The following is a 27,832-nucleotide window of genomic DNA, read 5'->3' on the forward strand; positions in this document are numbered from 1 at the left end:
TTATCTTTTTTAACATATTTAACATTTTTAACATTCCTGACATTCTTAACATTCGTAACATTTTTAACATTTTTAACATTTTTAACACTTATGAAATTTTTATCAGTTTTAAATTTTTTAAAATTTTTAACATTTTTAACATTTTTAATATTTTTAACATTTTTAACATTTTTAACACTTATGAAATTTTTATCATTTTTAAAATTTTTAAAATTTTTAACAATTTCAACATTTTTAACATTTTCAACATTTTTAACAATTTTAACATTTTTAACATTTTAAACTTCTTTTAACAATTTCACTTTTGGGAAACTACGAATCTGGTGTAGAGCTTATCATGATTCCCCAGCGAAAGCAGATCGTTACAATCCACCGAAGCCGGAATTCACTGTCTGCAATTGCAGCAGTAACTTAGGTGATTATGTCGCAACAAAGGCCACCTACTACTATATGACTATGTGTTTGGTTTGCAGCGGATTCAGCGTGCAAACGAGTGCTTTTCCGTTTCTCCTGGCACCATGTGTAGATAGCGTGAGTGAAGATTAGCATAGTCTTTAACGTTGCAGGCGTAAATCGTTGAGTATTCATGCATGGAAATTAGGATTCACAGACTGTTAGTCGTAAACGAACCAGCAGCTAGGAAAGCCGTTTCGTTCCTACTTCTAATTAGCCTTTGAAAAAAAAAAAAAAACTTCAAAGGCGACACGAGGATCGGAGAATGCAGTGATACATAGAAGACAGAAAATGTTGATGAGCCTTATTTTCAGGAGGTTCACCTTTCCGGACAAGTTGGGATTACAATCAAGTAGTTGCACAGAATGTATTTCCCGAGTGGTGCACCCGGAAGCGGGGTGCAAATCCTTTCAATCAATATTCGTCCTTCTCTTCAATGTATGTCGCAATTTTATCAGCGTTACTGGATGACGGTGAGAGTTTCTTGGGAAAAATCGATTGCCAGAATGCTACAGGAGACCTGCTGCAAGATGTTAGTAGTGGCAAAACTAAATTTGAAGCAAAAACAGAATGTTCGTTTGATGTTATTAATTTTAAATGAATTCTCAATGGAACACTCACTATTCGCCTCCACTGTCCCAATTGCGTAGGGAACAGGATTGCAGGTTTGCAGAATCGAGTGCTTTTTACGAAAGTCGGCACAATTTGATCGGCTTTAGTCATTCGATCCTTTGATTTTGCATTTAACCATTTGTGCAGTGAACATATCGAATTTACGTGACACACACCAGATCGGGCAGCAGCGGTATTTCACCGCGTCATCGTGTTTCGTCCCGATACTCTCCAACGCTGTAGCCGCTCTACACAGCTCGACGGCTTCGAGTCCGGTTTATTTCTAGTGTCCTGCCCTGCCGGTTGTGCATTTCACTTGGCTGGCTCCATTTACCATACCACCTTGTAGTTCCTCACCACGAGCCAGTGCAAATTCACTAACTAATAATAAAGGCCAACAACAATAAAAGAGAGCAAAGAACAAGCGTGTAATTGGACACCCATGGTGCTGGTGGTTGCACAAGAAGAGAAAAGAAAACACACGTCAACTCAAATATTTGCTTACAATTTGAAGCCACCGAGCGTTCTGCCCAGCTCAACTCCTTGCCGGGACGACCGTTGTCCTTTCGTCCCTGTGTTGAAGAGCTGAACGCAGGGAAGAATAATGAGAAGCTTTTCGTCCCGCTGGTATGTGTAGACCGAAAACTGCTCCATATAGGGTGAAACTAACGATTGAGGGCAGATTGAATGCGTATGGTTAAAGTTTATCGTAGAAACGTTATTTTCAAAGATGCGTTATAGAATGCATTCTGTTGAGGGTTATTATTATTTCATTTATCGTACCCACACAGCTAACAGTGTGTGTCATTCTAGTAATTGTTGATGTTTATTTATAATTTGGTTTTATTTACATGCTTTTCTAGCACTATAATTATATGATTTTGAATTCAAAACGGGTAGAATATCAGTAAAAGTTGATCTGTTACCCTGTCATAACCAGAGTAACCTTTAAATGAACAGTAAAGTGCGTCCATGTACTCTAATCGGAGCGGCTAAAACATCGTCTGGTCCGAAGCGGGTATCGGAGTCAATGGAGATGGTAATCGGAGTCAATGATAGCCTGTCTCGTATGCTAAACCTAAGATGCCAACCACTTTTTCTTGATCATTTTAGAATCCAATGTCACGATTATCTTGAGAACCTTAGTCTTATTTTTGTTTAAGATCTAGTATTTCCCAACAAATTCATCGGCGAAAACATATCTAAACTTGCCGGGGATATTTCCTTAAGCTCCTTTGGTAACGCAAAACCTGCTTCCGGTTGGTTGGCTAGACAAAGCCGTCCATTTGGCTAAACTTTAGACGGTCACACAACTGGCCAACGAAGATTGCGGGCGGCTACTGAAGCGCTACCCTTCGAGGAAAACTTGAGTTGAAGTCGACCTTGTGAGGACTGCACACTGTCCGAGATAGTAAGGCGGTTGCTTCGACGAGACAACAGATGGAGGCCTAACTATAGTGAATCTAGAGGCTCCTACAGATAATGACAGTGTCCAACCCACAGATCCAATAGAATTCTAGGGAGCTGATATCAACAGAATCGGCGGTAATGACGGACTGTCGAACGGGACTACGAAGTTCACGGTCGAGTACAGAATTGATGAGTGCTCGAATGCTCATCCGGAAAGATCATTATAGCATTTTAGTTGTATGTTTTCTTGATTTGGCTGATCAGAGTTGAAACCGGATGTGTCATGTGGGTGTTTCGTTCGGAGACATTTAAAAGAGTTTTCAAGTTACGCAGAGGTTAAAGAAAGAGTAACAAGCCGTTACTCAAGCCGCTCACGATGGTGTAATCCAAAGTATCTCCAAACCATTGCGATGGTGAGGATGAGTTTATTTACTTTACTTCGTTGGCCGACGGACCGTTCACTACTATTGACCGAATGGATTAAAGATACCCAGCTTCTTCTGTCTTGGGCAGCCGTTCTTCAGTCACTTTGTGCACTAGCAGATTTTTTTTTGTAGTGGAACTAGACAACTGCGTCCATTTATTAAAACTATTGTTGTATATTCCCATTACTATACGTACCATGTAGGATAACCAGTCACCCACTTTTGATCTAGTTTTCATTCGGTTGCAAGCAGCCCTTGCTAAGAAATTCAGTTCTGCTCATGTATAATGCACCACAGCTGCATGCAGATGTTCCGAGGTTTTGCTTTCCATATTGCAGAAGCGACAAGTGTCATCCTGAACTCGACCAATATTTTTTGAATGATACTTACTCGGGCAGTGCTCAGTTACCTCTTGCCTGGCGACAAGTTGTCCAGCCCACTTCCTGAGCTTTAGAAGCTTTCTAGTAATTTTTCCGTTTTATTACCCTTTTCGACTGGTGACATCCTCTGACAGCCCTCCAGTTGGCTGCCACCTGTTGTCGTAGTTATCCGAAGGTTTCATCCAGTCTCCGTACAAACTCAACACTGACCCTCTTTTAAAAAATTGCAGAATACTCAGATGACCAACAAGATCACCAGGTGAGACATTTGAGCTGAAGGGCACTCCTTTCCGCTTATAATTGCACAAATTCATGCAGAGGCAGCAGGTGAAGGATTGCGTCCAACACTTTCGATGGAGTGCTGCGCATTGCTCCAGTTACGGCAATACACGCCAGTCTCTGGAGCTTTGCTAACTTTGTTATTTTGTTTTAGGCCACCATACTTAGGAAGTGTATGTTATTTTCGGGAGTGTGATGGATGTGGAGATCAATCTGACCATTTTTGGTTTTAGGTTCCATTCACTACCAACCGTTTTGGAACATAACCAAAAAGCATTGACCGCTTTGCTTATTCCACCGTCTAGATGGGCGCTTTAGTTAAGTTTTGCGCCAGCTATTCGCATGCATGACTTCGATGCTTTTAGTGTCATACGACTCAGCTCAATTAGTTTCGTCGGAAAACCATATTCCAGCATAATCTGCCACAGTTCTTTTTTTTACTAAGTTGTATACCGCTCAAAATCCACAAAAAGGTGGTGAGTCTGCAAGTTGAACTCCCGGAACTTATCGAGGCTCTGTCGTAGGGCGAAAATCCGTTCCTTTTCTTAAATCAGCCTGCTATTCGTCGACAAAGGATTCCGTTAACAATTTCAATCTGAAGTACAGGATACGGGAGAGCACTTTGTATGCGGAGTTGAGCAACGTAATGCCTCGACACTTACAACAACTCAGTCGATGGCCCGTTTTGTAGATTGGGCATATGAGGCCTTCCAACCAGTCGTTCGGCATTTATTCATCCACCCAGATCATCAGTACAATCTGGTGGGTCGCATAGTACTGCCGCTCGCTTCCCGCTTTCAGAAGTTTGGCGAGGATACTATCCTTCCCAGCGGCTCTGCCGTTTTTCAGTTCACTAATCGCCTTTTGAAACTCCTCCTGTGTTGGTGGCTCCACAGTTTGTTTGTCGCTCAATAGCACCTAAAAATGCTCCTCCCATCGGGCTGCAACCGTCGGTTTTTCCGTAAGCAGGATGCCGTCCTTGTCATTACACATCACAGGCACAAGGAAATTCCTGCTTCTGTCTTAGTTGACTGTTCTAAAGAAGCCTTCTCGTCGTTTTTGGCAAGGTTGTCGTCTGCGCTGGTGAGCACCTGTTCCTCGTGTTCACGCTTCTTTCGACAGTGGAATCTATTTTCGGCCGCTATTGCCTCTCCGTATCTCTCTCTGTTCTGGCGCGTAGTTGCAGTGAGCATGCGGCTCCTGGTACGGTGCGACATTTCACCTTGTTCCACTGCTTTGTCGTCACTGTATTAGATGTGGTACTCGAAAGAAGTGTGTGCAATAGGTTTCATACACGGAATTCCCTTTTTCCGGAATTTGGCCACCGAACCTTCTGAATCTCAGCGATTTTCTTCCCCTGCCGCTGTAGTTCTCGAGCAAGCAAGCCAGCTCGCGCCGGTTCATTGAGAGATCGAATGTTCCAAGTACCCAGTTTTTAATAGTTTACCGTTTTCTGTTGTCGTGTTCGTAGCCAAGGTCTAGGCCGATTCTTTCGTTCCATATTTCTTATATCATTGTTCGTGGTTAGGAGAGGTTTCGGTATGCTACCTTACCAAGGTCGCGATGTATACATCCTGTCGATAAGGCTGCCATTTGAGGTGTAGCTGGTGGGATTCAGCATTTCGTTATTCAGCCGCCCGTTCCGGGTCCAATGTTGTTTGTACACCGACCCAGCCGCGTACGACCTCCCAAGCCTGTGCATCGAGCGGAGCTACATGGTAAATGAAACCAGTGACCGTTTGGGGTTGGTACTTCATACCTTGTATGGAGTTGAGAGGTAACTTCCGAAGAAGTTGAACGATAGAGAACAAACGTTCATCTTATTTTCAAAGGATGTGTAATAACTTGCAACCGTCATTTAACCGTAAGTGGAAAGGCGGCATCCATAAATAATGTAACGCTCATAGGGGAGAGGGGGGTTTCCTTCAGCGTTACAATTTGTCACACAAGGAAGGGGGGAGGTGAGTTCAGCGTTACGTAACTAACAATTATAATCGCGGTTAAGACTTTTTTGACTTTGTAGGACTCCAAACCGGAGCGCTTGTTTGATTTCTGAACGAGTCCTGGTGACATTCTTACTTTTCGAGCCAAAGTTTGGATAGAGAGATTCGGATTCCTCTTCAAAATCGTCTTCGCCTCTGTGTCCATAAAACTATCCACATGACTATTATTTTTGGCCCTTCTTGGTTTTTTTCCGACACTCAAACGTTCAGAAAACCTGTTCAATAAATCATGGATCGAGTATACGTATCGAGAGGTGAGGATTTCCGGTATGACTGTTCAAGATCCGTTCGCGCACGTCTTTTTCGTTCGTGAGCACTGTTTGCGAAATGTCAAGCTATGTTTAAATGAAAAGAGTCGCTTATAGTATGAATATTGCAAAAGTTACACTGATCTGAAGGTGTGATACAAACCTTACTTGCTTTCCTGGTAAAATATCCGTCAGGGATATCACCTGCGTTGCAAAGTGATGCCTACGTGTTCGGTCCGTAGCAGCCTGTCTCCAGTTTCTTGTGCGTCCCACATTTCCAAAATTTTGCTCTACTTAGTGCAATCAATTAAATCGCTGCGTGTCACTACGTCTTGTATCGGCCGGACTCTTGACGAACATCGTTTATTGTCTGGCATTTTTACAACATGTTCCGCTCATTGTATCCTTCCAGTTTCAGGGACCTTCTGGATACTGGGTTCACCGTACAGTTGCGCTAGTTCGTGGTTCAACCTTGTCTTCATACGCCGTCGGCAGTCTTGTACAAGGTGCACCTGGTGCGGGGGCGATGTTTAACCAGGTCTTATGGAGCCCGTGATAGACACAACTACCAGCTGTAATATGTCTGTGGATGTCTCTGCTGTCCACCATTTCAAACTAATGTCCGTCGATTGCTACGCTATTGGCTATGCGGGCCTTATGGTGTTCGTTTTTTTTTTGTTAGCAAATACATGGTCTAGTGTACTTGATGCTATCGACTGAGAAAATCTTATTCGGGAATACATAGTTTTTATCTACCAGATGGTCTCGAGGTTCGATACAGGCCTGAGAAGCCAGTCGTCGTAGGTTCGAGTCTCGGATTTGGAGAGAATGTTAGTGTCAGTAGGATCGTAGCGTTAGCTCCGCAATTGCCCTGTACACTTAACAGTCGGTTGCGAAATCTGTGTATAAAAAAACAGACGGCCAAGTTCCGAATCGGAATGTAGCACTGAGGTTTTGCTATTTTACATAGTCTTCGACGTATTTATCTTCAATCCCCCCTCGCGTTTTAGATCGGTGCTCAATAACCACCTGCAACGTCCCTCCGACAAGGTCCACCTCGTCAGCGACGCAGATAAACTGGCTGGTTTCATTTCTTCAATAAATCGTGCCCCAGATGTTGAAGGTTACATGTTTCATAACATCTTTTAACGCAATATTGAACAGGTGGCAGGAAATATCGCCACATTGTCGCAGTCCCTTGCGTGGTTCAAACGGGCTTGATAACGCACGCGCAATCTTCACACAGTATTCTACCAGCTATCGTGTCCTTAATCAGGCTTCGTGGCCATTTCAAAACCGGTTTGATGATTTCCCACAAACCATTTTGCTAGGAGTGAAAGGCGATGTAAGATGATCTGGGAAAGCACTCATCCGCTGTTCTGACGAAGTTGTTTCTCCTGCTGTCTTGAACTTCTACCTCTGCGCCATTCAGATGTTCATCGTAGAGCTGTCGACACCTGGCGGTCACCTCACGTTCAAACATTCCTCTGTCTTTATCCCGACACATCTTGGCTCGTGGCACAAACCCTAAGTGGGGAGCGTTAAGTTTCTTGTAGTAAAAAAGCAAAGCCTTGATGCTACATTCCGATTCGGAACATGACCTTCTGTTTATTTTCACACAGACTTCGCAGCCGACTGTTTAGTGTACAGGACAATTGTGGGGCTAGCGCTACGATCCTACTGACACTAACAGTACCTCCCGAGCCTAGACTCGAACCTACGACGACTGGCTTGTTAGGCCAGAATCGTACCTCGAGACTATCTGGGAGATCAAGTTTCTTGTAGTATTTACATGTTTATTGAGTTTCGATAGCAGTGCTCCATTTTCTCACACTTCAACTCTTCCAGGTGGCACTTTTTGTTCCGGAAAAGTTGATCCTAATGACTTTGTTTCTGTTTGGATCGCTCCACGTTTTAATGGGTATCTTGCTGTAGCATCAATACTCGCGTTGGTGTTTTCTTCTCATCTAAAATCGTCTGACATACCTCAGTGAAACAGCGTTTACATCAATTTCTTTCGACGAACCCTTCAGCATTTTCCGCTACCCTGTTAATGGCTGTTTTTACTATACTCCAGCAGTTCTCTAGAGGGGCTACGATGTGCTCCTCTCCATCCGGCAACGCTTTTTCAAGGTTTTGCTCGTAGTTAGTGGCGACGGTAGCGGATGTTGTTGACCATCGAAAGTCTTTGAAGTATCCTAGCCATTACGAGATAGTGGTATGCCCTGTCGTTTGCGCCACGACAGGCAATCAAAACGTGATCGATTCGTGATTCGATCTGTTGTGGTGATATCCAGGTGTAACGGTATGGTATACGATGCTGGATGTAAGCACTACGTATGGCCAAGTTCTTGGAGGCGGTGAAGTCAATGAGTTTCAAGCTCTCGCCCAAGCTACGCGACTGTTTCAGTCGATTGATCGTAGATGCGTGAGATGAACTTGCGAGGATCATCAATTCGCAATATGTAGGAACCGAAACGACTAAACATGTATCCTTCCGTTATTAGTTTGTAAAGACCAGTTTAGGTGATTTTCATTTTTTTCCATTCTATTGAGTAAAGATTGAATGTTAGTAGTAGTCACTTTCAGTTTCAAACACTAATGGGCAATAATCGGTTTGCTAACCGTAACTATGTGAAGGATAAAAAAAACCATTACACGGCATTTCATAAAGTGAATCCTGTGAGCGTCCGACTATCGCTTTCGGTGCCGATTTGCCCGTAGAACAATAAGCTGCTAAGAAGGTTATGGCAGCCCTATTTACCTAATTGTTTCGACGCAAACAAATCAATTCTGGTAAACGAATTAAACAATTAAGCAAATGCAAGAAGAAAGACAACATCGTTTCGCAAACAGTTCTATCGAAATGGGGCAAAAAAAAAACAAAACAGACATTTACTAATGAATGGAGAGCAGCAAAAAAAAAAACGAGAACTTAACGAGAAACTTCTCATTTGTTTAATTGTTCTTTTCTATTACAGCAATTTTTAAACCCCCCGTACAATACAATTTTACTCTCGCGTGTGTCCTTCCGACGTGACGAATTGGCTTAAAAGTGCATGGGAGTGTGTACATACGTGTGGGTGTGTGCGTTCGTTCTGAGGGGAGTGTGTACCGGATGATAAATCCGTTGATGTTGTGTACGACCGACCGACGACGGCGGTAATGCATAGAATGGAATCATTTTCAGTTGGATGTCATTCCATTAATGCATGTTGGAATCGGCTGCATTCCCTGCTGTCCCACCCAACAACTCGACTCGATAGCAGCGATTAAGAACGCTATGGTTTCCAGGACTGCGGCTTTTTCGATGGAATCTATGCTATTCAAGATCAAGTGCATGTAACAATAAAATCGAAAACATATTGATTGTTGATTTTACTTGAAAATATTTCTGCCAACAAAGGTTAAGTTTTTGAGACGTCTTTCAAGCCTGTTTCAGCTGCCCCCGGTGCAATAATTTTGGCAGGCTGTTCAGCAAGTTCAATATTTTATAATGAATGAAAATTAACTATTTGTTTGCTAGTTTGGGTTGTTTGACCCGATAGTGCAAACTGTACGACATACGGACGCAAATCCAACAAAACTCGATTGTTCATCGACGCATCCCTGGCGGAGTACAGCTATTTACATTACTCATGTGTTTGCCCAAATACAACGACGAAGTCAAACCATCGACCAAATTTCTGATATGGCAGCAAAAAAGAAACCGGCGCGGCTGGAACGGCAAAATTTTGGAGTTAAACCGAGCTCTGGCAATTTAGCCATCCACATTCCCATGAAGCTTTGTAATTGAAAGTAAATATTTGCCAATTGAGGAAGAGTTGAATATGACAAAATTCAATTTATATAATTTAATTTAACTCGACAGTCTAGCGAATGGTTTTTTTTTCGTAGTAGATAGCCGTGTTAGTGACAGATAGCACTGAGTACTGTTCCGTGCTGACATAATGTAAGTGAATATTTATTGCATAAACATTAGTTATTGCGCACAATCGTCCTTCGCATATGCTACACATTTGCTAGTGATCTGTATTAACCGTTCAATTGAGTAATGTTTTGCTCTTCCACGGAAAAAAGCTGATTTGTGACATTATTTTTATTTATAACTAGAGCAGTGAAATATACTTCTTCGAGCGCCAACGAAAGGCTAATCAATTTTCATTTCCATTGTTTTATCACTTCACTATGATTTTTTCTCTGCTTCTCCAGATGTCGGTGCTTGTTTATTTTCACTGGTCGGTATCAGCGGGAAGCTTTTCGATTGGAATCACCTGCAAGTCAGAATGAGGGAAAAAAAATCACAGGAAGGTTGTATGCAAAGCCACGACCGCAAGTTGAAGTAGAATACTTTTACAAGAAAGGTAACCCGGCTGATTGCGTGTCAGTCATTTTTCCTAGCAAATAAATGTTGACCGCTCATTGGCAGTATTGAAAATTCTGTGCAAATGAAGTTGAAGTACTACTCAATTTCAGTTTGCACATATAAATACGACCTCACTGAACAGGAAAAGAACAAACTCTTTGCGGCGCAAACAAGTTTCAACAGTCAGAGTATATGTAAATTCAAATTAAGATACTTAACTTTTGGTTAAAGCTCAGAACGAGAAAATATTAAATCTTCAATTCATTTGTTTGGTTGTCCTGAAAAAGACAGTTTTGTTGGTTTTAAAATCGGATATGACGCTGATTGCATCTCTGTGTTACGCCGTTAGCGGGAGTTATTGTGAACTTGCGTATGATGAATGCATCGTATTATCTGTTTTATTGAATGGGAGAAAGAGGAATATTGTAAAATTTTGTAAACATTTAACTCAAACAATATTACCAAATCGAAGTCAGGCCCTCTGACAACAAAGTTGAAGGCTGTTTTCACATTGAAAATCAGACAGCCAGCAGAAGTTTTGATTGCCAAAATCCAGAATGCTGAACAGCCGTGAAGAGAGTTGTTTATTTACCTACGACAAGTTTCCCGCCCATCGCTCGCGTTCGCGTTCACCATGGCAGAGGCCTAACTGTCTTTTTGAACGCGTTCTAACAGGGCAGTTTGTTATTCAAAGTCGGTTATGCTGATCGCAGCCTTTGCGCTGCCCCTACAGTGGGGGGTTTACTAACTAAAGTGAAAATTAGACAACTACAACAGAATTTGATTGCATACCGCACAGAATGTCTGCTTGTGTTGATGCCAGAAAATTATTAACCTTCAATTATTTGTTTATTTGCCTTGAAAAAAGCATTTTGCGGTTCAAAATCGGTTGCTAGTTACAACCTTTGAGCTGCCCTAACATTGGGGGAATTAAGATACACGGACAACATGCACCGTGGAAGCTATTTCACATTCAGTAAATTCGACGGGGGGACAGATTTAAATTGCTAGGATGCAACACAGAATGCTTGCTTGCGTTGACAAAAATGATTAACTTTCAATGACTTGTTCATTTGCCTTGAAAAAGGCATTTTGATTTCCAAAATTGGATTTCCTGATGGCAATCTTCATGCTGCCCCAACACGGGGGGAATAATGGCAGTCTGGCGACACACGCTGAGAAGAACCGCGCTGCTTCTGAGACGTGATGACCAACCACAGGGCAAGTGATTTGTTTAATTTGAAGGCAACCACAGGCGCAACCCGCTGCTATGGTCTGTTACTGCTGAGTGCCGATATCTGCTGTTACTGCTGTCAACGTTGTGAACGGTCCATCCAGTTAACCTTCCGTCTAATGAATGTAGCTAGTTTTCTCAGAAACACTCTTTTATAGCCGAAGGGTGCTACGTAATAGGCCACGCCTTTTAGTTCAGGTTTACCATTTCCTTATGTTCTCTAGACGAATTATTCCAAAATTCGCATTTGATTTTTGTATCCAGCGAATAAAAACCGATGGTGCTCTCACACACGCAACGGTTTTAACCCGTATCTTATTGCGGTTTGTAATATCAAGCGATTTCGTTTGCTCGCTGTTGCGTGTTGCATCATGTTGCAATTTGGCAACTAGGAGACGACGAAATTCTGTTACTGCTGATTGATTGAATCGACTTCATATTAGCTCTGCATAGTCGAACTAACTGTCTTTGTGAATGCGGTCTAACAGGGCAGTTTGTTATTCAAAGTTGGTTATGCTGATCGCAGCCTTTGCGCTGCCCCTACAGTGGGGGGTTTACTAAATAAAGTAAAAGTAAAAATTAGACAACTACAACAGAATTTGATTGCATCCCGCACAGAATGTCTGCTTGTGTTGATGCCAGAAAATTATTAACCTTCAATTATTTGTTTATTTGCCTTGAAAAAAGCATTTTGCGGTACAAAATCGGTTACTGATTACAACTTTTGAGCTGCCCTAACATTGGGGGAATTAAGATACACGGACAACATGCACTGTGGAAGCTATTTTACATTCAGTAAATTCGACGGGTGCGACAGATTTAAATTGCTAGGATGCAACACAGAATGCTTGCTTGCGTTGACAAAAATGATTAACTTTCAATGACTTGTTTATTTGCCTTGAAAAAGGCATTTTGATTTCCAAAATTGGATTTCCTGATGGCAATCTTCATGCTGCCCCAGCACGGGGGGAATAATGGCTGTCTGGCGACACACGCTGAAAAAAAAACCGCGCTGCTCCTGAGACGTGGTGACCAACCACAGGGCTAGTGCTGCTACTAAGGAAGGACGACTGCTGTTGTCGCTGTCTAGAACTATTATGAGCGGCTCCGGCTGAAACAGGCTCTTATAAAGGCCAAATAGCATGTTTTCAATTGCAAGGTATATGATCCTCTCGACCGTGCTTGGAAAGCAAGCATATAACGACCAATCAGAGGTCGAATTTTTCGTTTTGACAAGACTTGACTATTTTCAATAGTACAATAGTGTGAATAATAAAATTACAATTATCTTATTTTGGGAAGAATCTTAGAAGATTTTCCAATCTATTGCTGCAAGAACGAAGGAAATCCATCCAATACTAACCGATTTATTAGCATTTGAAATTGGACATATTTTTCACTTTTTTCGGTTTTAGATTTTCATTTCACATCCCTATGTAGCCGAACTTCCTGAGAGAAGTATTCTACTTCAAAATTTCCGCTATTGTTTTGCATCTAGGAAGGCAATAATAAGTACAAAAAACTCAAGCTTGAACACCGGCACCAATGGAGGCTCAGCGTAGTAGAGCGAAGCAATTTTCCCATCCACAGGAAATAGTCCTGCTTTTTATCGGACTCAAGACAACCAGCTAGCAGCATACTAAAATGATAAATTATATCGTCTGTTCTTTCCGCATTTGTAATCCACAACCGACGGAGCGTTGGTGGTATTCTACGGTTTTTCCTTCAAGTTTTTTTTTCTCCTTCAGCACCGCCAACAGCTTTAGCTGATGCACAGGATGCTGTCGGGGCAATTTTCCGTTTCCTTTGTTTGATTTTCCCAGCTTGTTTCATTTTCCTTGGTGCAAGCTAAGCAAGGCACATGCTGGTTTATGTCGGAAAGAAAAGACTACAATCAAGCGATTTTCGGTAAATACGGTTCTGGCTTTGCCAAGCTTTGATTTGTATGCGGGTATGCTTCCACGGCGGTGCGGTTCAATGAACGGCCGGTATCTTCAGTCCTTTATTTTGTTCTTTAATCTAGCAGGATATGGACGAATGTATATCAATAATAATTGAGGATGATATAAGGAAAACGATATGAAAGAGAACGATAAATCGATATAACGACAGTATACGCAATTTAGCATTTGGTTCGCACTTTCGATTCTGTACATATCTTCATAAGTAAAAACCAGTTTATGTGCATCAGCCTCAATTTTGTTGGTTATTAAGTACATAGCCAAAATATCCGAAGGTTATTGCTCAAGATTATGGGCTACAGATCTGAGCTTTAATAGACTTGTGAGTAACCTAATAAAGATGTTTAATATTTTTGGTGTTGCGCACATGATAATAATTTCTTGGACCGGTTTGTTATACCAGTATCTCACCTCAAGACAAATTCATCAAAGAAGTTCTAATCAAATTGTCATTTATTCTGTTATTCGAGAAAAGGCAAAGATATGTCAATAGGATTAAAAGATTTTCTAAAATCGGTGTGAATTGAGACATAACAAAGTCATTTATTGAATTTAACAAAATTATTGTCAACACAAAAATGAAAAATTTTCGTATCCAGCTAGAAAATTATGTTTAGATAGAAAAATGAAAATACCCTGCAGTTTAAGAAAGCAGCACCTTATGAACGCTTCAAAATATTCACTCCAATGGGACCAAAAGTATTTGAATGTGCACTACATATTAAACTTTAGAAAAAGAAACAAAGATAATAATTGATGAGCTAAAGCCACATCAGTTCAATTCATATTTTCCTTTTTGGCTTTTTCTGGCTTTTAGAGGCGGTTTTCGGCCACCTTGAGCTTAACTTGGGATCATTTTCTATTCTGAGTTTTTCTGGCCTTCAGAAGCGGTTTTGGCCATTCTGAGCCTAATTTGGGATCATTTTCTATTTTGAAAATTTTCTGGCCTTTAGAAGGAGTTTTCGACCATTCTTAGCTTAATTTGGGATCATTTTCTATATTGGCCTTTTTTGGCTTTTAGAAGAAGTTTTTGGCCATTCTGAGCTCAATTTGGGATCATTTTCTATTTTGGCTTTTTCTGGCCTTTAGAAGGGGTTTTTTTTCATTCTGAGCTTAATTTGGGATCATTTTCTATTTTGGCTTTTTCTGGCCTTTAGAAGGGGTTTTCGACCATTTTGAGCTTAATTTGGGATCATTTTCTATTTTGGATTTTTCTGGCCTTTAGAAGGGGTTTTCGAAATTTCTGAGCTTAATTTGGGATCATTTTCTATTTTGGCTTTTTCTGGCCTTTAGAAGGGGTTTTCGACCATTCTGAGCTTAATTTGAGATCATTTTCTATTTTGACCTTTTCTGGCTTATAGAAGGGGTTTTTGGCCATTCTGAGCTTAATTTGGGATCATTTTCTATTTTTGCTTTTTCTGGCCTTTAGAAGGGGTTTCTAACCATTCTCAGCTTAATTTGAGATAATTTTCTATATTGGCTTTCTTTGGCTTTTAGAAGAAGTTCTTGGCCATTCTGAACTCAATTTGGGATCATTTTAGAAGGGGTTTTTGGCCAATCCGAGCTCAATTTGGGATCATTTTGTATTTTAACTTTTTCTGGCATTTAGAAGCGGTTTTTGACCATTCTTAGCTTAATTTGGGATCATTTTCAATTTTTGCTTTTTCTGGCCTTTAGAAGGGGTTTTCGACCATTTTGAGCTTAATTTGGTATCATTTTCTATTTTTTGCTTCTTCTGGCCTTTAGAAGGGGTTTTTGGCCATTCTGAGCTTAATTTGGGATCATTTTCTATTTTGGCTTTTTTTGGCCTTTAGAAAGAGTTTTTGGCCATTCTGAGCTTAACTTGGGATCATTTTCTATTTTTTGCGTTTTCTGGCCTTTAGAAGGGGTTTTTGACCATTCTGAGCTTAATATGGGATCATTTTCTATTTTTGCTTTTTCTGGCCTTTAGAAGGGGTTTCTGACCATTCTGAGCTTAATTTGATATCATTTTCTATTTTTTGCTTCTTCTGGCCTTTAGAAGGGGTTTTTGGCCATTCTGAGCTTAATTTGGGATCATTTCTATTTTTTGCTTTTTCTGGCCTTTAGAAGGGGTTTTTGACCATTCTAAGCTTAATTTGGGATCATTTTCTCTTTTGGCATTTTCTGGCCTTTAGAAGCGGTTTCTGGCCATTCTGAGCTTAATTCGGGATCATTTTCTATATTGGATTTTTCTGGCCTTTAGAAGGAGTTTTCGATAGAGATGGTTTGAAAACCCGAAACCCGAGCCCGACCCGTCCCCGACGGGTTCGGGTTTGAAAATTTTTGAAAGTATCGGGTACGGGTCGGGTTCGGGTTTTGTGGAAAAAATATTTTAGGGTTCGGGTCGGGTTCAGGTTTCAAAGAAAAATAAAATTCGGGTTTGGGTCGGGTTTGGGTTTGAACGAAAAAAAAAAGTTCGGGCTCGGGTCGGGCTCGGGTTTCAACCGAAAAAAATTCGGGTTCGGGTCGGGTACGGGTTTGGAAAACATCAAACCCGACCATCTCTAGTTTTCGACCATTCTGAGCTTACTTTGAGATCATTTTCTATTTTGACCTTTACTGGCTTATAGAAGGGATTTTTGGCCATTCTGAGCTTAATTTGGGATCATTTTCTATTTTGGCTTTTTCTGGCCTTTAGAAAGAGTATTTGGCCGTTCTGAGCTTAATTTGGGATCATTTCTATGTTGGATTTTTCTGGCCTCTAGAAGGGGTTTTCGACCATTCTGAGCTTAATTTGAGATAATTTTCTATTTTGAGCTTTTCTGGCTTATAGAAGGGGTTTTTGGCCATTCTGAGCTTATTTTGGGATCATTTTCTATTCTGGCTTTTTCTGGCCTTTAAAAAAAGTTTTTGGCCATTCTGAGCTTAATTTGGGATCATTTTCTATTTGGGTTTTTCTGGCCTTTAGAAGGGGTTTTTGACCATTCTGAGCTTAATTTGGGATCGTTTTCTATTTTTGCTTTTTCTGGCCTTAAGAAGGGGTTTTCGGTTATTCTGAGCTTAAGTTGGGATCATTTTCTATTTTGGAATTTTCTGGCCTCTAGAAGGGGTTTTTGGCCATTCTGAGCCTAATTTGGGATCATTTTCTATATTGGCTTTTTCTAGCCTTAAGAAGGGGTTTTCGAACATTCTGAGCTTAATTTGGGATCATTTTCAATTTTTGCTTTTTCTGGCCTTAAGAAGGGGTTTTCGAACATTCTGAGCTTAATTTGGGATCATTTTCTATTTTTGCTTTTTCTGGCCACTAGAAGGGGTTTTTGGCCATTCTGAGCTTAATTTGGGATCATTTTTTATATTGGCCTTTTCTGGCCATTCTGAGCCTAATTTGGGATCATTTTCTATATTGGCTTTTTCTAGCCTTAAGAAGGGGTTTTCGAACATTCTGAGCTTAATTTGGGATCAATCTCTATTTTTGCTTTTTTTGGCCTCTAGTAGGGGTTTTTGACCATTCTTAGCCTAATATTGATTCCTTTTCTATATTGGCTTTTTCTGGCCATTCTGAGCTTAATTTGGGATCATTTTCTATTTTGGATATTTCTGGCCTTAAGAAGGGGTTTTCGAACATTCTGAGCTTAGTTTGGGAACACGTTCTATTTTGGCTTTTTCTGGCCTTAAGAAGGGGTTTTCGGTAATTCTAAGCTAAATTTGGGATCATTTTCTATTTTGGCCTTTTCTGGCCTTTAGAAGAGGTTTTTTGCAATTCTGAGCCTAATTTGGGATCATTTTCTATTTTGGTCTTTTCTGGCTTTTAGAAGAAGTTTTTGGCCATTATGAGCTTAATTTGGGATCATTAGAAATTTTGGCCTTTTCTGGCCTTTAGAAGGGGTTTTCGGCGATTCTGAGCATAATTTGGGATCATTTTCTATTTTGTCCTTTTCTGGCTTTTAGAATGGGTTTTTGGCCATTCTGAGCTTAATTTGGGATCATTTTCTATTTTGGCCTTTTCTGGCCTTTAAAAGGGGTTTTCGGCGATTCTGAGCATAATTTGGGATCATTTTATATTTTGGCCTTTTCTGGCCTTTAGAAGGGGTTTTTAGCCATTCTGAGCCTAATTTGGGATCATTTTCTATTTTGGCCTTTTCTGGCCTTTAGAAGGGGTTTTCGGCCATTCTGAGCATAATTTGGGATCATTTTCTATTTTGGCCTTTTCTGGCCTTTCGAAAGGGTTTTTCGGCTTTTTCTGGCCTTTAGAAGGGGTTTTCGGCGATTCTAAGCTAAATTTGGCATCATTTTCTATATTGGCATTTTCTGGCCTCTAGAAGGGTTTTTTGGCGATTATGAGCATAATTTGGGATCATTTTCTAATTTGGCCTTCTCTGGCCTTCAGAAGGGCTTTTTCTGGCCTTTAGAAAGGGTTGTTTTATTTTGGCTTTTTCTGGCCTTTAGAAGGGCTTTTCGGCGATTCTTAGCATAATTTGGGATCATTTTCTATTTTGGTCTTCTCTGGCCTTTAGATGAGGTTTTCGGTGATTCTGAGCATAATTTGGGATCATTTTATATTTTGGCCTTTTCTGGCCTTTAGAAGGGGTTTTCCGCCATTCTGAGCTTAATTTGAGATCATATTCTATTTTTGATTTTTCTGGCCTTTAGAAGGGGTTCTCGACCATTCTGAGCTTAATTTGGGATCATTTTCCATATTGGCTTTTCTGGCCTTTAAAAGGGGTTTTTGGCCATTCTGAGCTTAATTTGGGATCATTTTTTGTTTTGGCCTTTAGAAGGGGTTTTCGACCATTCTGAGCTTTATTTGGGATCATTTTCTATATTGGCTTTTTCTGGCCTTTAGGAGGGGTTTTCGGCGATTCGGAGCATAATTTGGGATCATTTTCTATTTTGGCCTTTTCTGGCCTTTAGTAGGGGTTTTCGGCGATTCTGAGCATAATTTGGGATCATTTTCTATTTTGGCTTTTTCTGGCCTTTAGCAGGGGTTTTCGGCGATTCTGAGCATAATTTGGGATCATTTTCTATTTTGACTTTTCTGGCCTTTAGAAGGGATTTTCGGCGATTCTGAGCATAATTTAGGATCATTTTCTATTTTGGCTTTTTCTGACCTCATTAAATGCTTGTTTGCGTTGCTAGCTTTGTACTTCCAGCTTTAGTGACATGAGTTATGAAGTGGTATCCAGGTGAATCAACTTGAATTTTCGAATTTGTCGTCTATGCTATCTTCTCTTCAAAGACTAAAATCCAGCGCTTTGAGTAGCCAAAAGTTGTCAAAAATGTAATTAACCTATCCCACAGTTCAAATTAAACTAAAACTACATCGTCCTTTGACCGCAAGGTTAAACCCAGCAAGCCCAGCAGTCTAGCGAACGAGAGCAAATCACACACCTCGCCCATACCGAACATGAATAATTACACGCTCAATTAGATCTGGGAAACAATTGGATCAACTACACGTGTCATTTGGTTGGTTTTACCTTGACATTAGAAACAACACGTGCGTATACATGTGTTATGACAGTGCTATGGCGGAAAGGTAACAACAAACGCAACGTGTTTACCTGGTTTCAGAAATAGCCAAAAGGGAGTTGTTATTCCATTTTAGCATAAGTGTATATGTATAACCTATTAATGGCTAATGCCTATGTTGATGGGAAGTTCTTGCTTACCCGATGACATGTGTCGTTCATTCTTTGATGGATCTTTTCATTCAAGTGCTTCTCACTCCACTCTCGTTATTTCCATCATTCAAAATAATTTCTTTGCATAGAGCATCTTAGAATTTTGTGAGGACCGAATTTGTGCTTATCAATTTTTGATCTCTATCAAACAATTTACACAATTTAGGAGAACAGACTCCGTCATAATTTACCAACACCATAAGAGAATCTTATTCAGTAACCTGTTTCCCGCAATAATCTGCATCATTTATGAGCGAACCTTTTGATATGTATAGTTTGCGTATAGGCCACCTCAAAGGCCATCATCCAGCCAACAAGAAGCGGGTGTCCTCGGTGGCACACGCTCGTCGTTAGTCTGTCAGAATGCGCTTATCGACTGCGTGAGCAGCAAACGCCATCCGATGCGGCATCACACAACTAACAATGTTTGCCTTTTGATTGAGGGTTTCTACACATCTTAGCACACTCCGGCACGTGCCCTATCGATGACATCCCCGGATATCACGAATGAGTCAGCCCATTTCCTAATGTAGTGATAAACTATATCGTCGATCCGATGCTGGCTTCTTCCAGTGTCATCTTATTGTAAACAGGCCGGCAAACAAAGACAGCTCTGCGCCGACATTTACAGTGGGTAGATTCTCACCGTGGCGTGCATCGGAAATGCTTTTGATAATGCTAACCAAAGACAGTTTTATGATGTATGATATCGAAAAGGGAAGTGATAAATTATGATTCAGATCGATTGATAGCGTGTGGGTAACAAGTTTCCACGGTAACCTCAACTTATGCTGAAATATCGTTATTTTCAATCGCTATTTGCAAATTGATTATGCATACGGAAATTGAGATCTAATCGATATTCGATATTAACTATACAGTTTTTTTTCTAGAACAACTTAAAAAAATCGCATCTTAAAAAGTAGTAAACGCATTTTTATACACAACATTTGAACCTAAAACGCAATGACGCAATAAGTCAATAACAATCAACTGCAACCGATAGATATATCTTGGCTCAGGTATATCTATTTACCAGTTTGCTTACATAGCAATACAAAGACCTGTCTGTAAATTCTGTATAATGTACAAACACTCAGCTGTAACTTCTTTGCTATCTGATGCTTAAAAAATTATGTTCCTTCACGTTCTATATCCAACAGTCGTAGATTTAGCTACGTTTTCTCCCCAGTCCAAGGAAACCCCCGATGGAAACAGTTCACCGGCATCGACTCACCGGAAAGCTCAAATATATGTACGATGCTTCTGGAAACCGAATTGAAGCAGCAGCCGCCTTAAGCGCAGCGAAGAGTGACATCACTTTACTTACGTAGGTATGTATACACCAACGAAGAGAACATTCAATCGATTGAATGCAGACACATGTTCTAGCTGGTACCAATTTTCCTATTTCGCCAGCAGTGAGTCGAAAAGAAGCATCGGTATAGTGCCAGCGAAAACACATTATTTATGTACAGCATTGAATCAACCCACTTAAATCAGGATAAATAGTAGTTAATTTTCGTCGGTAATTGATTGATGAATAAATAACTACGCGCTCTTCGAGTACGACTACGCCTCGCCGGGCTGCCGCGTAGCACAAAATAAACGAATTTTTTGCTAACGTAGAGAGAAGCAACTGTACTGAAGATTCCTTGCAATGAATCGGGTTGAAAATAAACAGAGCCTGGTGCAAGAGTGAATTACTCAGAACGAAAAGAAAAAGCTAACATAAAGTTCCATTTTCTGAGAAAAATAGAAGTAAATTTAGACAAAAAATGGACGAGTTTTTGGAGTATTTTTATAAGCGCTGTTTTTACGAAATCAAAGTTAATTACATGTGATATTCATATGCATTTCATAGTACAACCATCAACGAACAATAAAATCACTAGAACCAGTGAAAACCACAAGCAGATTTTTCGATTGAGCTAAAAAAACTAGTAACTTGTTAGTAAACATTTTTTTACCACAGACAGATACAAAACACAACCGCAGAGATTCAATCAAACTGGGTCGGTACCCGGTTGGTAGGACATGATACGGCACACATCCGGTGGTATTGAAAATTGTGTACATTCCAACACACCGGGGTCCCGGCCACCGTCCGCGCATGAACAAACATTGTCCCAAAACCGTACCACAATTTAAGCAAATAATTAATTCATTGCCACTCTAGCCGCAATCAATTAATTCAAATATATACATACCGGGTCCGATGTAACGGAGCCCGTTTATCTCCGAAGCCTGATAGTTTGCACCCCAAATGGTTGTAGCTTTATAGGCGTTTGGAATTAATTTTCGCACGCACTTTGTCGAGTTACATCCAGCTAAAATATTTTGCCAATGTTTTACGAGCAATAGTAAGTACATTACTCATAAATATTTACAGAAATAACAATCCAGTATTCAATAGAGGTAAATGGTTGTTAGAGGGAGTTAACCTGATCAAACTGGTTCTAGTACTAGAGTAATTTCTATCCCTCAACGTGGTTTTGACTGTTAATCAGCTAATCAACTACGGCAGGAACCTGATCGAACGCTGATACGAGTTGAGGTTTTTTAAAGCGCCTGCTCTTGAAATTAAGAACGATCTAAAACGGCGTTTTATTCCCACACGCATGCTTGGTTTCGCCCTTTTGCTTTTTGAATGCTCATTAGGCTATATTTCGTCAAGGAGACAGAATTTGAACAAGTCATATATGAAGCACTTGTAGAGACACTCTATCTTTAAAATTTGTCTGAACATTGTAATGTTGAAATTGCTATAGTTCCATAGCCATAGTTGTTTCATTTCCGCAGGCACCAAAAGAGCAGCTCTTCCAGTTTTACAAGCTTGGTCTGACTTTTACGCTGTACTTATGGCAATTTCAACAACACAATGTTTGAACGAATTGTAGAGATATAATGTTTCTACAAGTGTTTCATATATAACTTGTTCGAATTCTGCCTCCTTGACAAAATACCACTGCCGAAACCGTTTTCTACCCTATATAACGCAAGACAAATACGGTTTTTTTTCGGGAAGATCGACAGCAACAAATTTGGTGCAGTTTACTTCTTCATGTCAATGTTAAAGTCAACGGAACAGAGAGCTCAGATCGACACGGTATACATTGCTCTAATGTCAGCATTCAATAAAGTCACCGTATTCTTTTGGCAAAAATGGACCGTCTAGGAGTGGCGACGAATGTCGTTAGATGGATAGAAGCTTATTTGACTAATCGACAACTGAACATCAAACTTAAAACTTTGGAATATGATCCGTTCAGCAACTATTTCGGTGTACCCCATGGCAGTAAATTATTCTTATTTTTCGTCAACGACGTTTGTCACACTATTCCACAAGGGTGCAGGTTAGTTTACGTTGATGACTTCAAACTGAAGACGCCAGACGATTGCCGAATGCTACAGAAGATTCTCAATATCTCCGCAAACTGGTGTCAGCGAAACTTTTTGACTATAAGCGTGAAGAAGTGCATGGTTATCTCGTTCACTAAAATCAAAACATTGGAAAGAGCTAAGTTTGTGAAGGATTTCGGTGACCTTTCTGTTTAATTATTGTTATCATTCATTTCACTTCAATGTTAGCATTAGAGTCGCAGTCCTCCGAAAGACCATCATCACCATCAGACCACCACCAGACCATCAGACCATTCAATTCGTTATGACGTACTGAACTTCTTGTTGAATCTTCAAAATCGTCAAACGATACATTTTTGAGTAAGGCCCATTTGAAGGTCGTAAAATATAAAAAAGTTACAACAAAACGTCGAAATACTCATTGAAAAGCACGTTTTTCAACTACCATTTCATGAAATAACTTTCAAAATGTTTGCTGCACAATTCAAGTATTTTTTTTTATTCTCGCTTATTTTCCGTCGGTCTAGTTCCGCCACTGTTGTGGCCAATCACCGACGCCCAGGGAGGCGATTCCACACCCAGGACCCTAACTCACGACCCGTTTATTAACGGACCGGCGCCAACGGCTTTACTTCCTCATGCGATGGAAGGCGTGATCCCAGAGATTTTTCGCCTCAGAAAATCTCCCGGTGTCGGCTAGGATTGAATCTAGACCAGTTGGGTTGGTTGTGAGTGGATCACGCCACCTCACAACCATCGACACCTATGTCGGCGGTGGGATTCGAACCCAGGCGTCGAGCGTGGTTGGCGGAGACGTTACCATAATTCAAGTATGATATATCACGATATTTACAGTTGGGCGTTGGTGGAATGATTTATCTGAAAATCTCACAGGGCACAGTGGTCTGAATGCGAAAAATTGTGATCGTTTTTGATTTGACTGTGAAAAATTATTTTTAGGTGCCCAGAGTTTTCAGCAAGTTTGTTTCACAAAATAAAACTGAACTTTTGACGTCTTCGGTTTTTCAAAAATCCCAGTTGCATATTTTTTTTCTGATTTTCCACATACCACATAGCTTTCTTAAAATTTTAAAAGACAAAAAATTGCTGAATCTTACGATTTTCTATCTGTATGTTGGACACGACAAAATAGAGTTTTTCATGGAGCACCCCTCCTAAAAATCGAGTTTTTGTCTATAACTTTTTCTGTATTTCTCAAAACAAAATATTTAACAAAGTTACGAGGAAAACTTAGCTGAATGAATGAAGTCATAGAAAATTTTGAGTTGTCATGACCATCACAGAAAAATAAGAAATAAATGAAATAATAATAATACAGTGCTTTATCGATTTTATCACGGTCAAAAAAAATCATCGTGAAGTTGTCGAAACCATGAATTTACCGAAATGATAAAAATTGGATTTTTTATGTTGGATTCAATTGAAATTTATGATATTTTGGGTAAAATGATGCACTTTCAAAGCTCAATGGAACATAAGTTCAAAGAACGAACGAATAAACCAAAAAGATTAATTCATACATAATATTTATCCCCATAGCATTTTCGCAAGTTTTCTGAATGCATTATCAATAAAATTTGTACTGACCTTTCTCTGACATTCTAAGGAGAGTCTATTGCTTGTTTGTGTGAAACTGTGGAACCGCTTGATTTTATAATTTTTAAATCGACGTCGTATCAGCTTCAAACTGTAGGGATATTTGAGCTATTAATAGATCTTCTTTCTCAACTGTTCGGATAATACGTAATTTTGCTCCAAAGTCAATGAAAATACGAATTCAACGGTTCATTTTTCCCAAAATTATGACACAAATAAATTGTAACAGATCTGACACTTAAATGGCTTATCCAGAAAACTGATCGAATAATTTGAGTTCATAAAACTATACACATGCAAGGACACCAGGCACAAGTAAAAATAATATTTCAAATACCCTTTCTGCAACTTGAAGTACATTATTATTGATTCAGAATTTTTATTGAAAAAATGTGATAAAACGAAAAAAGCGTGAGAAATTCGAGTGTGAGTTTTGCGAGTAGTGAAAGAGAAGACTGGTGACAGAATGGCCGAAAACCCTTCTAAAGGCCAGAAAAAGCCAAAAAGAAAAATGATCCCAAATTAAGCTCGGAATCGCCGAAAACCCTTTCTGAAGGCCAGAGAAAGCCAAAATAGAAAATGATCCCAAATTAAGCTCAAAATCGTCGAAATACCCTTTTAAAGGCCAGAAAAAGCCAAATCAGAAAATGATCCCAAATTATGCTCAGAATCGTCGAAAAACCCTTTTAATGGCCAGAAAAAGCCAAAATAGAAAATGATCCCAAATTAAGCTCAAAATCGTTGAAAAGCCCTTCTAAAGGTCAGACAAAGCCAAAATAGAAAATTATCCCAAATTAAGTTCAGAATCGTCGAAAAACCCTTTTAAAGGCCAGAAAAAGCCAAAACAGAAAATGTTCCCAAATTAAGCTCAAAATCGCCGAAAAACCCTTCTAAAGGCCAGAAAAAGCCAAAATAGAAAATGATCCCGAATTCAGCTTAGAATCGTCGAAAAGCCCTTCTAAAGGCAAGAGAAAGCCAAAATAGAAAATGGTCCCAAATTTAGCTCAGAATGGCCGAAAAACCCTTCTAAAGGCCAGAAAAAGCCAGAATAGAAAATAATCCCAAATTAAGCTCAGAATGACCGGAAAGCCCTTCTAGAGGCCAGAAAAAGCCAGAATAGAAAATGATCCCAAATTAAGCTCAAAATGGCCGAAAAACCCTTCTAAAGGCCAGAAAAAGCCAGAATAGAAAATGATCCCAAATTAAGCTCAAAATCGTCGAAAACCCCTTCTAAAGGTTAGAAAAAGCCAAAATAGAAAATGATCCCAAATTAAGCTCAGAATGGCCAAAAAACCCTCCTAAAGGCCAGAAAAGCCAGAATAGAAAATGATCCCAAATTTAGCTTGGAATCGCTGAAAACCCTCCTAAAGGCCAGAAAAAGCAAAAACAAAACAATGATCCTAAATTAAGCTCAGAATCGCCGAAACCCCTTCTAAAGGCCAGAAGATGCCAAAACAGAAAATGATTCCCAATTGAGATCAAAATAGCCGAAAATCCCAAATTAAGCTCTGAATCGTCGAAAAACCGTTCTAAAGGCAAGAAAAGGCCAAAATCGAAAATGATCCCAAATTAAGCTATAAATGGTCGAAAACCACTTCTAAAGGCCAGCAAAAGCCAAAATAAAACACGATCCCAAATTAAGCTCAGAATGGCCAAAAACCTCTCCTAAAAGCCAGAGAAGGCCAAAATAGAAAATGATCCCAAATTAAGCTCCGAATGGTCGAAAACCCCTTCTAAAGGCCAGAAAAATCCAAAATAGAAAATGATCCCAAATTAAGCTCAGAATGGCCGAAAAACCCTTCTAAAGGCCAGAAAGGGCCCAAATAGGAAATGTTTCCAAATTGAGCTTTGAATGGCCGAAAACCCTTTATAAGTGGCAGAAAGTGCCGAAATGGGAAATTATCCTACATTGAGCTCAGAATGGTCGAAAACCTCTTCTAAAGGCCAGAAAATACCAAAACGGAAAAGGATCTCAAATTTAGCTCAGAATAACCGAACCTCTAAACAAATAAAAATGCAGCTCTCTCTGTTTATCTGTCTGTCTGTTCCATATAGGCTTGGAAACTACTGAACAGATCGGCGTGTAATTTTGTATTTAGGGGTTTTAGGGGCCGAGAAAGGTGACTAAGATAGTTCGAGACCCCTCCCTCTTCTGGAAGGGAGGGGTTCCATACAAATGAAACACAAATTTCAGCACATCTCAAGAGCTAACCAAGTAAATGGAACGAAATTTGGCTGGTGGATGTTTTTAGGGGTATCAAATATATCCATAACAGTTTCACACCCCTCACTCTTTCAAAAGGGAGGGGTCCCATACAAAAGAAACACAAATTTCGCACAGCTCGAGAACCAATTCATCAAATAGAACCAAATTTGGCATGTAAATGTTTTTAGAGGTAACAAATATGTCTATAATGGTTCGTCACCACTCTCTTTAATGTGAGGTGTCATTTTAATATCCAAGATGGCGACTTCTGTTTTCTGAAAAACAGCGGGATATGACCAATGATCCCACTGATGATGCACTGAAACCACAAATCGACCTCAGACAGCATTTTGAGTTGTAAAATGGTGACTTTTGGTGACTGGAAAACTGCCGAAAATGACCCAAAAACAACCAAAAATGGGTGTTTCATTAACCAGAATGATGCTCAGAGGCCAAAAATTGTCACCAAATGCCATTTTGAAATCCAAGATGGCGCCTTCCGCTTTTTGAGAAACACCCAAAAATGGCCGATTTTTATCCAATATGGGATGCTTCGATACCAGCATGATACACAGGAGCTAGAATCGACCACAGACACCATTTTGAATTCTAAGATGGTGACTTCCAATGACAGGAAAACAGCCGAAAATGACTAAATAACACCTATTATGGGTGTTTCTTGAACCAGAATGACGCTAAGGGGCCAGAAATTGTCTCCAAATGCCATTTTAAAATCCAGGATGGTGACTTCCGGTTTCTGAAAAAGCCTAAAGTGACCAAATACCACCCAATATGACTATCACCGGATCCAGAATAATGCAAGGAGCTAAAAATTGACCTCAGACACCAGTTTGAATTGTGAAATGGCAACTTCTGGGAAACAGCCGAATACTACTACATATGAATATTTCCGTAATCGAAATAATGTATAGAAGCCAAGTATTGACCCTGGACACCATCTTGAATTCGAAGATGACCACTTTCAGTTTCTGGAAAACAACGAAAATAACTGAATACCACCCAATATGACTAAAGGCAAAAGTCGAGGATGTTGTCATTCCGATGAAACCAATAATTTCAAACGATATAAACAAATCGCAAGAAATCAATGAATTTGGAATGTTGAAAATTAATAAAATAAACACAAAAATAAGCGGGACGAAGTTTTCTGGGTCAGCTAGTCCCTACTAAAAGCCAAAAAATAAAAATATCCCTAATTAAGTTATAAATCGCCGAAAATCCATTCTTAAGGCGAGAAAAATCCAAAATATAAAATGATCCCTAACTTAGCTCAGAATGGCCGAAAGTCTGAAGTCTAGGTTTTTAGCGTTACGTAATTTGTGTACGACGCCTAATAGAATATTTTCTTTTCTTTCTTCATTTATTTATCCTAAATTGATCTCAGAATGGCCAGAATAAAAAATTATTCCAAATGGAGCTCAGAACGGCCGGAAAACCTTACCATAGGCCAGAAAAAGCCAAAATTGGAAATGATCCCAATTTAGGCTCACAGTGACCGAAAATCCTTTCGAAATGGCCAAAAGGGCCGAAATAGAAAATGATTCGAAATTGAGTTCAGAATAGCCTCAATTTGAGCGCAGAATAGCCGAAAAGCTCCTTCCGAAGTCAAAAA

Source organism: Wyeomyia smithii, chromosome 1 (assembly GCF_029784165.1).
Source record: "Wyeomyia smithii strain HCP4-BCI-WySm-NY-G18 chromosome 1, ASM2978416v1, whole genome shotgun sequence".
Lineage (NCBI taxonomy): Eukaryota > Metazoa > Arthropoda > Insecta > Diptera > Culicidae > Wyeomyia > Wyeomyia smithii.